The following is a 13,451-nucleotide window of genomic DNA, read 5'->3' as shown; positions in this document are numbered from 1 at the left end:
TAGTTTCCAGACAGAAAGATGAATACCTTTGCAGAAGAAATTATTGAAAGTTATGACTGTTTGTGTCTCCATGAACTCCCCCCAGATTGCTGTACAAGGTGAATGCTTGTGTCTACCTCATTTTTGTAACTGTATTTTTACCTACAAATCTTAGATTGCAATTGAATTTTATCCTGGAAATATTTAAAAACTGTATTTCTATTTTGTTGTAGACTAAATAAAATGTAGAATAAAATGAAAATTTATAGAACTATGCTCAAAATAGAAAGTGGATATGTAACAATCTAAAGCTAAGAAGTTTCTTTCTTAAAAACCAGCAAATTCAGTAAAATACACATAGAGATATACACATTAAGCTTATGTAGAAATGATTATATAAATCTAATAATTTTAATTAATAATAATATTAATTCCTATTTACAACTTATTTTAAGAGAAAGAACATTCCTACTGAATAAAAGCATCATTTATGTACCTTAAACATACTTATTTTTCTCCAAAAGTTTTGTATATTTATATAATATTTGCATATGTACATAGGACAAATCATTGCTTTAGAGTTTCATACAGGCTTACTGCCTATACCCACTTCCTCAAACATCTACTAACATATACATATATATATATATATGTATATATATATATGTATATATATATGTATATATATATATGTATATATATATGTATATATATACACACACACACACATATGTATCACTGAGTTTTAAATCATATATATATATATATATATGGAATTATACTATTTATATTATTCAGTGATTTGGTTCCTTTTCATTGATATTGTTTGTGAGTTATATCCTAGTACTTGCATATAGTTGTTCATTTATATTTACTGCATTTGGCATTGCATTTATTACTGTATGACTTCACTTGCTGTAAAAATAACAAATACCTAGTTCCACCACACCCAGCCCAGAGGAAGGGGCTTCCAGGCTGCTGTTCCACCACTTCCAGGCCAGAGGAAGGGGCTTCTGGGCCACCATTCCACCACTCCCAGCCCAGAGGAAGGAGCTTCTAGGCCACTGTTCCACTGCTCCCAGGGCAAAGGAGGTGGGCAGCCTTGGTGCCAACAGCACCCCCCACCATCAAAATGAGAAGACAGGTAAATAAGTCTCAAAACCAGACTTCCACATCACCTAGAGCAACCCCAAAGGGAAAGGAGATGGAACACTCTGATGCTTAACCACATGGACTCTCTGAACTGTCAACAAACAAGGATCTAGAAAAAATGAAATCAGAAATAATTTCTCAGATAGCAGCAGAGATTGTGCCCATAGTGCAAGACATGATTAATAAATCTAGAGAGGACACAGATAAAAAATAGAGGAGCTGAGGAACATGATGGAATCCCAACATAGGAAATAAATGGAATCCATAAAACAGATGCAAACAGATTTTCAGGAGATTAAAAACTCCATTGGAAGTCTACACAGCAGAATGAGCCAATGTGAGGACAGAATTTCAGATATAGAAGATAAGATTACAATTACTGACCAGGAAAAGAAAAATTGCTTCAAAATTGTAAGGAACCATGAGAAATCAATCCAGCAGCTGCTAGACAATGCAAAGAAGAATAACATAAGACTGATTGAAGTCAATGAAGAAACAGGAGAGAATGCATATGACATAAAAAAACTGTTCACAGAAGTGATGGCAGAAAACTTCCCAAGCAGGGGAAAAGAACTTGACATACAGATAAGAGAGGTATATAGGACTCCAAATAGCCTTGATCAAAAAATATCTACACATAGGTGTATAATTGTTAAGATTCCAGAAACCCAACAGAAGAACAAAATTCTACAAGCAGTGAGAGAAAAGAAACAAATCACATACAAAGGAAACTCCATCAGAATCACAGCAGACTTCTCAATGCAAACACTCAATGCAAGAAGAGCTTGGAAAGACATATTCCAAGACGTAAAGGAAAGCAGCCTCCAACCCAGACTGATGTACCCTGCAAAACTATCTTTCAAAATTGATGGAGAAATAAGATACTTTCATGACAAAGAGCACCTTAGGAACTTCACGAATACCAAACAAGCACTCCAAAAAATTTTAGATAATATCCTAGGAACAGACAACAAGGATCACAACCCCAGGAAGCAAAGCAGAATGAATCCATCAGGCACAACAAGAAATTAAACACAAAGGGGGAGAATCCAACAAAAAGAAAAAGTCATGACAATGATAAGTCAATATGTATCAGTTATAACCATCAATGTTAATGGTCTCAATTCACCAATCAAAAGAAATAGACTGACAGAATGGGTCAAGAAGCAAAATCCAATAATGTGCTGCATACAACAAACACACTTAATTCAAAAAGAAACTCATAGATTGAAACTTAAAGGGCGGAAAACAATAATCCATGCGACAGGAACCTGAAAAAAAGCAGGAGTAGCCATACTCTTTGCAGATCAAGTGGATTTCAAACCAACACTGATTAAGAGAGACAAAGAAGGACACTACATCCTTGTAAAGGGAACAATCCAAGAGGAAGAGATGACAATCATAAAAATCTATGCACCAAACACTAGTGCACCCAACTATATAAAACAAATACTAACAGACATGAAAAGTCATATATGCACTAATACAATAGTAGTGAGGGACCTCAATATCCCATTGTCACAAATAGATAGATCAACTAGACAAAAAAAACAGGCAGTGAAATACTAGAACTCAATCAAACTATTGAACAAATGAACTTAACAGATGTTTATAGTGTGCTTCACCCTACAAAATCAGAATACACATTCTTTTCAGCTGCACACAAGTCGTTCTCCAAAATAGACCACACACTCACTCATAGAACATATTTAGGTAAGTACAAAGGAATTGAAGTTATCCCCTGAATATTATCAGACCATAATGTGATGAAATTGGAGACCAATAGCAAAAGAAACCACAAAAATTACATAAACACATGGAAATCGAATAACACACTTCCGAATAACCAATGGATCACAGAGAAAATTAAAGAAGAAATCAGAGAGTTCCTTCCATTAAATGACAATGACAATACAACATATTGTAATCTATGGGACACAGTGAAAGCAGTCTTAGGCAGGAAATTCATAGCAGTGAATGCACCTATTAGGAAAACAGAGTGAGCCCAATTGAACAACCTGATGCTGAACCTCAAGATTCTAGAGAAAGAAGAGCAGGACCAACCCAAAGCTCATACAAGGGAGGAAATTATAAAGATTAGAGGAGAAATCAATGCAATATAGACTAAAAGAATGATAGAAAAAATTATGAAGACAAGAGTTTGTTCTTCTAAAGAATAAACAAAATTGACAAACCCTTAGCTAACCTTATCAGACAAAGGAAAGAAAAGGCCCAAATCCAGGCAATTAGTTATGAAAAGGGTGAAATTACAACAGACCCAGCAGAAATCCAGAGGATCATCAATACCTACTTCCAAAACCTACACGCCAATAAGATAGAAAACACAGAAGAAATGGACAGATTCCTAGATATGTATGAATTACCAAAGAAGAATGAAGAAGACCTAAAAATTCTAAACAACCCAATATCAACCAATGAAATTGAAAACGTAATTAAAAACTTACCAACTAAGAAAAGCCCAGGTCCTGATGGCTTCACTGCTGAATTCTACAAGACATTTAGAGAGGAACAACTGCCACTACTGTTTAAACACTTCAATGAAATTGAAAGGGAAGCAATACTCCCAAACTCATTCCTGGAAGCAAGCATCACCTTGATCCCCAAAGCAGAGAAAGACCCAACCCAAAAAGAGAACTATAGGCCAGTTTCAAAAATGAAAATAGATGCAAAAATTCTTAATAAGATACTGGCAAATAGAATGCAGAAGATCATCAAGAACAACATACACCCTGATCAAGTGGGATTCATCCCAGAGATGCAGGGATGGTTTAACATATGCAAATCAATTAATCTAATACATTGTATCAATAGAGTCAAGGAAAAAAAATATGATTATCTCCATAGATGCAGAAATAACATTTGACAAAATCCAACATGCATTTATGATAGACACCCCACAAAAAATTGGAATAGATGGTCTCTACCTCAATCTGATAAAAGCCATCTATGAAAAACCAATAGCCAATATCATACTAAATGGTCAAAAATTGAAATCCTTCACACAAAATTAGGAACTAGACAAGGATGTCCACTATCACCACTCTTGTTCAATATAGTTTTGGAAATATTAGCCACTACAATTAGACAAGAGAAAGAAATAAAAGGAATAAAGATAGGAAATGAAGAAGTCAAATTGTCATTATTTGCATATGACATGATACTCTATATAGAAGACCCCAAGAACTCCACCAAAAGTCTTCTAGACTTAATAACCAAATTCAGTAAAGTAGCTGCATACAAGGTCAACACACAAAAATCAATAGCTTTCCTCTACACAAATGACAGACTCACTGAGAGAGAAATAGGGCAAATAATTCCTTTCACAATAGCATCTAAAAATCTGAAATACCTAGAAATCAACTTACCAAAAGAAATCAAAGACCTCTTCTCTGAAAACTATAGCACTCTGAAAAGAGAGATTGAAGATGGTATCAGAAAATGGACAGACATCCCCTGCTACTGGGTAGGAAGGATCAACATAGTGAAAATGGCCAAACTTCCAGAATTGCTATATAGATTCAATGCAATCCCAATTGAAATCACAGCAGCATACTTCACGGGCCTTCAGAAAACAATCCAAAAGTTCATTTGGAACAAGAAGAGACCCAGAATAGCATAAGCAATTCTTGGTAACAGAGACATGACAGAGGGTGTCAGAATCCCCAACTTGAAACTATACTACAATGCTACTGTGAAAAAAACAGCATGGTACTGGCAAAGAAACAGACCTGAGGACTAGTGGAACAGATTAGAAAATGTAGAAACAACCCCAGACATACTCAGTCATCTCATCTTTGACAAAGGAGCCAACCACCCTCATTGGAGTAAAGATAGACTATTTAATAAATGGTGCTGGACAAACTGGGTTTCAACTTGCCAAAACTTAAAACTAGACCTATATCTCTCACCATGCACTAAACTAAAATCGAATGTATTAAGGATCGAAATATTAAAATAGAAACGTTGAATCTCCTACAACTGAGGTTAGGTAGACCTCTTGAAGACGTCGGTGTAGGAAAAGATTTTATGAACTAAACCTCAGTTGCCCATGAATTAGCACAATCAACAAGTGGGATTTCTCTTATTAAAAAGCTTCTGCACAGCAAGCGTAACCACCAACAGTGTGAAGAGACAACTGGCAATGTGGGAAAAAATCTTCACCTGCTGTTCCTCAGACAAAGGTCTACTATCTCGAATCTATAAAGAACTTAAAAAAATCAGACCTCCCAAATTTAAAGACCCAATCCAAAAATGGGCATCTGAAATGAACAGACATTTCTCACACAAAGAAGTATAAATAGCAAATAAACATATGAAAAAATGTTCAACCTCACTGGTCATTCGAGAGATGTAAATGAAAACAAGGCTGACATTCCACCTCAGCCCAGAAAGAATGGCTGCTATCATGAAATCAACCAATAACAAATGCTGGTGCAGCTGTGGGAAAAGAGGAACACTGCTCCACTGCTGGTGGGAGTGTAGAATGGTGCAACCACTGTTGGAAATCAGGGTGGAGATACCTCGAAGAACTAGGACTGGAAGTCCCATTTGACCCCGCTATTCCCCTGCTGGGTATCTTCCCCAAAGAATTAAAAGAATCATACCACAGAGATACATGTGCACCCACATTCATAGAAGCACAGTTTGTAATAGCTAACACTTGGATACAGCCCAAATGCCCATCAGCTGGAGACTGGATAAAGAAAATGTGGGGTTTTTTTTAATAAAATGGAGTATACTCAGCCATAATAAAGAGAAATTTGAGACATTTATAGCTAAATGAATGCACACTGAGGCGATACTCTTAAGTGAAATAAATAGGGCACATGTGTAAATAATGAATAATTTCTCTGGTGTGAGAAACTGAAAGTGTAAATAAGGATCAAAAAGCATAATAGATGTTGTGAAATAGGAAGAAAAGGGAAAAGAGGAAGGGGAAGTGGGAGGAGTAGGGGAAAGGAAAGAAGGGAATGGAATTAATATGAGAAAATGAAAAAATGAAAACAAAGTCTTTTTAAATAGGGAGGAATGGAGGTGTTGAAGGGAGGGCAGGGCAAGGGTGAAAAATAAGAAGCAAGAGAGATTATGTAAAGGTGCAAACTTCCAATGATGAATGTCATTATATTGTATACCTAAAATGTACCAATGATTAAAATGAATAATTAATAATGTGAATTAGGAAGCAAAGGTCCAAAGGGGTAGGGCAAGTGGGAGGGGTAGGGGAAAGGAAAGAAGGGAAAAGAAAAATCATGAGAAATGGAAAAAATGGAAACAAAGTCTTTGTAAATAGGGAAGGGTGGAGGACGTGAAGGGAGGGTTAGGAATGGGGAAATAATAAGAACCCAGAGACATCATGTACAGGTACAAGTTCCCAATGAGAAATGTAAATGTATTGTATACTTAAAATGTACCAATAAAAGAATTTTTTTAAAAAACAAACAAATACCTTCGCCGTTCCAATGTGAGGGTGAGCTCACAGTGCCACTGTGATTATTGCATGCAGAACCTTCCTCTGTTTAGTAATTGCGAGAATTCACTGAGTTCTAAACAGGAGTATGTGCAACCTCACATGCACACTGCACACCATGCTGGTTCTCCACCTGACTGTGCCAGTTTTTTTATCAACAGTCTGTGAGAGTTAAAGCGGTCCCAGCTCCCAGTAATGTTAATTTGAAAAAGTTTGTCCACTGGGCAAGTGTGTAATGGTGTCTGACTGGGCTTGTAATTTCTAAGTTCCATGTTGATTAATGAAATTGAGAATTTTATACTCTTTTTTTGTGCAATTGTTTTCCATTTATCTTCTTATATATGTCTTATCCATAATGTTTTTCAATTACTATAAAGCATATATTTGTAACTTGATTTAATTGTTCTAGAGCACTAGGTTTATTTTCAGTATTTTGCAATCCTTTGGAATCAAATTGTCAAGTTCCATTGGGAGAAAAGAAGCATACCATAAGTGAATAAGGTAGGATTGCTCTGGATTTGTCAGTAAATTCGGGTAGAGCTGATACCTGTCTAATTCTCATATTTCCAGTCCATGAACAATACATACATTTTAATTCATTAATTTATTTCAATGTGGTTTTCATAATTTTGTTATTTGAATAATGCAAAATTTTACTAGATTGATTTGAAGGTACTTCATATTTTAGATACTGGTTTTCTATGCAACACACACTAATTCAAATTCCTAATACTATATACCACTTCTCCATTTTAGTTTTGTGTATATAATTATACCACTCTGGATAAACCAGCTTTGAGTTTTCCATTCTGAGATTTGTATCCTTTGTTTCTGTTTGTTTCCTTTTCACTCTGGCTAAACCTCCCCTGTAGTGTTAGGTAGAAGTGGCAATAAACTGCTCCTTTGTCCTTCTCCACCTCTACAGGAATTTTTGACACCTCATTGGATGTGAAGCAGAAGTTGTTACTGCTGATACTCTTATTGAATGTAATAGTTTTATCTTTTTTGATGAATATTTAATTTTGCCAAAAGCTTTCTCTGCCTCTGTTAGGGTGATTTTTTTATTGACATATAAAATTTGTGAAGTATATGTGACATTTTGATACATGTATACTTCCTGTTACGATCAATCAGGGTTATGGCATATCTATTCCCTTAAAATTTTATCATTTCTTTGTAGTGAGAACGTTAAAAATCCACTCTCCTAGCTAGTTTGAATCACACACTGGTCAACTGTGGTCACCCTACTGTGACTATAGGTAATTACCGTCCTTACCTTTTTACTTCTAATTTTAAATTCAACTGTTTAGCTTCCACATATAAGAGATTGTGTAGTATTTGTTTCGCTGAGCCTGGTTCATTGCAAAATTTGTCATCATAATATACCATAAAATTGATGTGTTTATGGAATGAGTTATTTAGTACATTGTCTAGTGTATATACAGACATGCTTACTACTGAGATTGTCTGTAATTGTCAATTTTTACACAGTTATCGCTATCATAGAAAAGCGTACCCTCACAAACATATTAGGAAATATTAATTTTTGTATACTGTATAATGTTTTTCCTAGATTGAAATATTTGTTATAACTCATCACAGAAGCAAAAGATTTAAATTCTTATAATGATAAGGTTTTATAGGTTGGCTTAAGTATTAAACTTTCTTTTTCACAAGTCATTTTGTGTGATTTATTTTCCTTGTAATTTGTCCATTTAATTTAAATGATCAAATACTCTGACATAATTTTAGCAACATCTTTTATAAGCCCTTATATCTGTAAGCACATTTTCCATTCCCGAAAATAGATATCTGTTCCTTTATTATCTTTTCCCTGCGGTACCAACACTAGTACACCTAATACTGAGCCTCTTTCAGTTGAAGCAAAAATAAGTTTTGATACTTGTTTAACCGCTCTTTTTGGTTTTCTGTTACTAATAACCAAAAATATTTGTCATGATTTTTCTCCCATTCAGCTACTCAATTTTCCTTTACTTACAAGTATGAAGTGTTGGGGCTGGGGATTTAGCTCAGTGGTTCCGCTGCCTGCCTTGCGAGCACAAGGTCCTGAGTTTGATCCTGGTAACAAAAAAAACAAAAACAAAAACAAAAAAAAACCAAATATGAAGTGCTAAAATGAGTGATTATTTTGAGTGTGGAACTACTAAATACTGGAGTGTTGACTAAGTTATTTCTTTTAATATTTACTTTTAGCAAGTTTCCACTGAGATTGGGTAAGTGACACAGCCAGGATCCAGAAACTGGGTTGTCTGAATGTAACCTTTTCATATCTACTGCTACTATGGATTGATTTTAAAATGCACTCAATAACTGTCATCCCTAAAGATGCGAATCACACAAAGGGTTGATATGGTAGAACAAAATCCAAAGGTAAATTATGAGTTTTGAAAAGGAAGTAGATACAAAATATAGAGTACAGATTTTGATATTTCATAAACTATTCTTGAGTTCTTCTCTAAATATTGTGCAGAGTGGCCTTGTATAATTTAGTGAATTCTCAGTAATTAGTGGAATAGTACTTGGTTGTAGTAGAGATCATACTAATATGTAGTCTAATAGCATCATACTATTCATAATATTGGTGGGAGATTTAATGTATGGTGTGGCAGTGCATGATTTATAAAAGTAGATGGTTTCAGTGTCATTTAGTAAATTTGTTTCTCAAGTTTTTAATAAAGAAATATGTCTATGATGCTTTTATACAGAGTTAAGCATGACTGTTAATCCTTGATCTCTACTGTTGTGCAGTGTTTGAAGTTGGAAGGCAAGAATCAGAGAAAGAAGGAAGGAAGGAAGATTAAAGACCGGTGAGAGTCACTGCATCCAAGGAGCCCACATGGTGTCCCGTCATAACAAATTACTTTGAGATGCTCATGATGAACTAGGCAGCCTCTCGCTCTATGAGCTTTCAGTACTGGGAGCCAAGTAAGCATAATAGAAACCTGTCTACCAAATTAGAATGCTGTTTTAATTTCATATTTATCACCTTCTTGTCATCTGTGATCCCACTTAATAATATACATGCTCTTGCCTAGAGTTATCAAAATTAAAATTTACTTTAAAAAATGTCATAGCTCAATGCCGGACCAATGAAGCTATTTGGGGTGACAAATAATGAGATGCACACATTAGAATAAATTTACTCCACTTAGAAAATAACAATGTTATAATAATCTCAAAGGCTTCTCTTCCATCAGTGTTATCATATATTTCCATTGGGGGAAATGCATACTATTAAGTTTATTGGTAGTAATATACAAATAATCTTTTGGGCATGCCATGTATTTTCATTATGAAATTTCAGCCTAGGATGCTTTTGGAAAAGAAACCTAGGTAAATGGCTTTTTCCAAAGGCATTGTGAGGACAGAATATTTACTGTCTATCCATGAGCAAGGATAAATGCAAATAAATAATGCAGAAGCAAAATGAATTATATAGCACTGTTTCAAATCATAGCAGAGACCACAAATCACATATAAGTCATTCAAATCCTAATAAATGTATATTTTTCTATATTTTGATAACTGCACTTTCACTTCAAATCCTAATAAATATATATTTTTTTATATTTTGACAACTATCTTTGACCAGAAATGGGAGGCTTTTTCCATTGTCCTCCCAAGGGGCTGTCCATCTCTGGGAGTCAACTCCAGACTTCCCTGCCCAGGACCTGTAATCCTGTAACTTTCTCCAAGTGGGATACGCACCCTCTTCTCTCTATCTACACTAGCTTTACCTGTTACCCTAAAAGCCAACATAAAATTATTCTTGATAAATGCTTCAGTCTTCTCTAAATTCTTACTGCATTCATAACTCCCCAGTCTTCTTTTGTTTCATATATTAGCTTTCATTCCTGAAAATTATAAATTCTTTGAGGTCAGTAAATCACATGCCATGTTTTCCTCCACAGTATCCAGGGCAGTGATGAAGACAGCTATGCTCTCATACAATTTTATAGAATTTTCTAAAAATTATCTGTTGTAGAATTTGAGAACCCATGATATATAATACTCTTCTCTTCATCCAAGCATTGAACTAATTAAGAAATGAAAAATAATATTGTCACACATAAGGCAAAATATTGTCATTAGGTGGGTTCCAGTAGATCTCCAAAGAGGAAATAGGAAACTAGACTTGGCCTGCCCATCCAGTTTTTGGGACATGACATGGGAAAATCATTTTAGGGCACATCGCTGTGAAGCATAGAAAGGTTTATTGGGCAGAATTAGAAAGTAAGGGAGACTAGGAAAAGACTCCATGTAGAATGATCGGAGGAGATGCACTCTGATACCTGCCCAGCCACAACAGCCAGAGGCCAGGTTTTAGGTTTTAGTTCTGGAGGGCAGAGCCTGCCCCCTCATCAGCTCAGTTTTTGCATTCATAGTTGTGGAGGGACACTTTTGGCTTGAGGGGCAATTTAATTTGGTCCCTATGTAGTGACTGCTTTTGCGTGAGAGTTGACCTCATCATGGGGGGTCTTCAGGCTCTGTTTTCCTGGAGTCTGAGATGGCTGAAAGTTTGGAGCATTCTGCACATCATTGCAGGCCATCTGGAACTGGATAATTAGGAGTTCTGTAAATCCTGAAAGCTGGTTTCCTTTTATTTGGTTATGTTCAGTATTGAAGGGAATGATACAGATTAGGAAAAATCTTAGGGTTAATAAACATTGTTTTGCCAACTTTGCCCAAATGATTGCATTAGAATTTCTACCTGCAAAATGGAGCAGGAATCCTACCCAGAGGTAATAAGAAAGAAAGACAAAAACTTATGTTCTTTTTCCGTCTTTCCTATCTTTATTTCTTCTACTATATCTCGATATCACCTTCATTGATAATGAAACATATATCTTAGGATGTGCTTTTGGGGTGGTGATAGCATGCATTTCCCAGTTTAAGATTCTCTTCCTTGTAGACAGATGGGCTGTGTTGAGCACCTCCTTCCTCTGATAATTGTTTTTCGAATCTGCACTGAAGAGATGTGCTTGTGGCTGTAGGTTTCTTACTTGGAAACTCCTAAGGCAGAAGAATAGAGGGGGATTAAGGCACTTTTGACCAACACTTCTGCTCAGATTCAGCAGTTAGAAAACAAATGAATGAGTGGGAGGACAGAAAGCGGCCGGGACATGTTGTTGAACGGGTGACCAGGAAGGGATGTGGACCTATGGCTCTGCCCCAACAAACCCACCAAAGTAAAGACAAAGCTATGTCCACAAGAACTGGTGTCTTAAGATCATTGCTGAACTATTTAGAAAGAAATTTTTAGGAAAATATTCTTAGTAGCTTTCAGAAATCAAATATGTTTGGTTCCTAATGTCTGTAGCTAAGTCTGGATTTTGTTCATATTATTGTAGAATGATGTTATGAGTATGTTCAACCCTCATATAATAACATAATATGTGCACTTGGATATTGTTATAACTGTGATTGAAAGTGCATACAACCTAACCAAAATATTTATCTATATTTTTAAAAATTGCATTGGTGTGGATTGTTATGGATAAAAGGAAAGTTCAACACTGTGTTCAGATTCTTCTGTAATTTAATACTATGAAGTTGGAATATGTGAAAGAGTTGAACATTTTAGTGGAGGAAAACTGTCATTCAAAATCTTTGAATTGTCATTTAAAAGTTTCAATTATACAAAAGATTATCAGTTATTCAATGATGTCCTTAGGTATTTAGGGTAATTTTAAAGGTTGTGTAACAAAACAGAAGACAAATAAATGATAGCAGCTGATACAAGGCACTAGGGAAATTCTGTAATAACAAGACCTAAAAAAACAAAATGTGGCTTGCTTGTTCCTGTCTGATCAGAAGTTCAGCAATGTTCTTATTTGACAGACTCTGCTGGGAGCACTCAGCAATGCCACATGGGTTGACTCCTTAGAACCACAATCGAGGGTGACACACTTCTGACTGCATCACTGTTTTTCCACTATGCTAGGATTCTGGCCTCAATAATAGAAATAAATTCTGACTTACTCCTGAAATTTAGGCTAACAATTCCCAAGTCTACCTTTAGAGTTACAGTCTCTCTTCTGAACTCCGGGTGTTTACTGGAGTTTTGTAATGAAAATCTGTCTGCATCTACAAAGGCAATCACAAAATATGGCAAATGTTTAAATTTCATAAATATTTTACAGTCAAAGATATTGCCATTCATCTGCATCAACACTCCTGCTCACTGTGAACATACCTATCCCATCGTTCTTTCCATGTTCTGCAGCAGTTCTGCAAGTCCTCTTTCATGAGTGTCTAAACATTGTCACAGCTGCCTCAATGCCCAGGATTGGTAGAAAAGGTTTACTGACCTTTCATGGTCATTTTGACTTCAGCAAAGAGCCAGAAGTCACATAGTGCCAGATCTGCTGAATAAGATGGACGAGGACACACCATCATGTGTTTACTAGCCTGACTTTCTATTGGATGTCACTTCTCAGCACATTCCCCAAATTTTATCATACCTGTGAAGACTGGACTTCCAGAACTAATTCAGAAAGTGGAAAGAATGATGGATAAGTGTGTTTGAAGGGAAGGGGATTAATGGGAATATGTCTTTTACCGTAACCTTTTTTATAATGTAAACATACACAGTATAATTTGATCACCCTTTATATATTGTATAGATGTTGTATTCACACTTTATTTCAGTGTAGTAGAGGCCCAAAACATTTAATACATGAAACAATGTCTTTAAACTTCGCGTATGTACCTATCTTACACTTCCGTTGGCATAACCTACATAGCTACAAAAGCAAGAAAACTAAATACAATGTTTTAGCACTGTTCTCCAATCTTTATGTCAAATAAA

This window comes from Heterocephalus glaber, unplaced genomic scaffold (assembly GCF_053883595.1).
Source record: "Heterocephalus glaber isolate CG9 unplaced genomic scaffold, H.glaber_assembly_v1.0 deba00001737, whole genome shotgun sequence".
Classification (NCBI taxonomy): domain Eukaryota; kingdom Metazoa; phylum Chordata; class Mammalia; order Rodentia; family Bathyergidae; genus Heterocephalus; species Heterocephalus glaber.
This window is presented reverse-complemented; position numbering follows the sequence as displayed.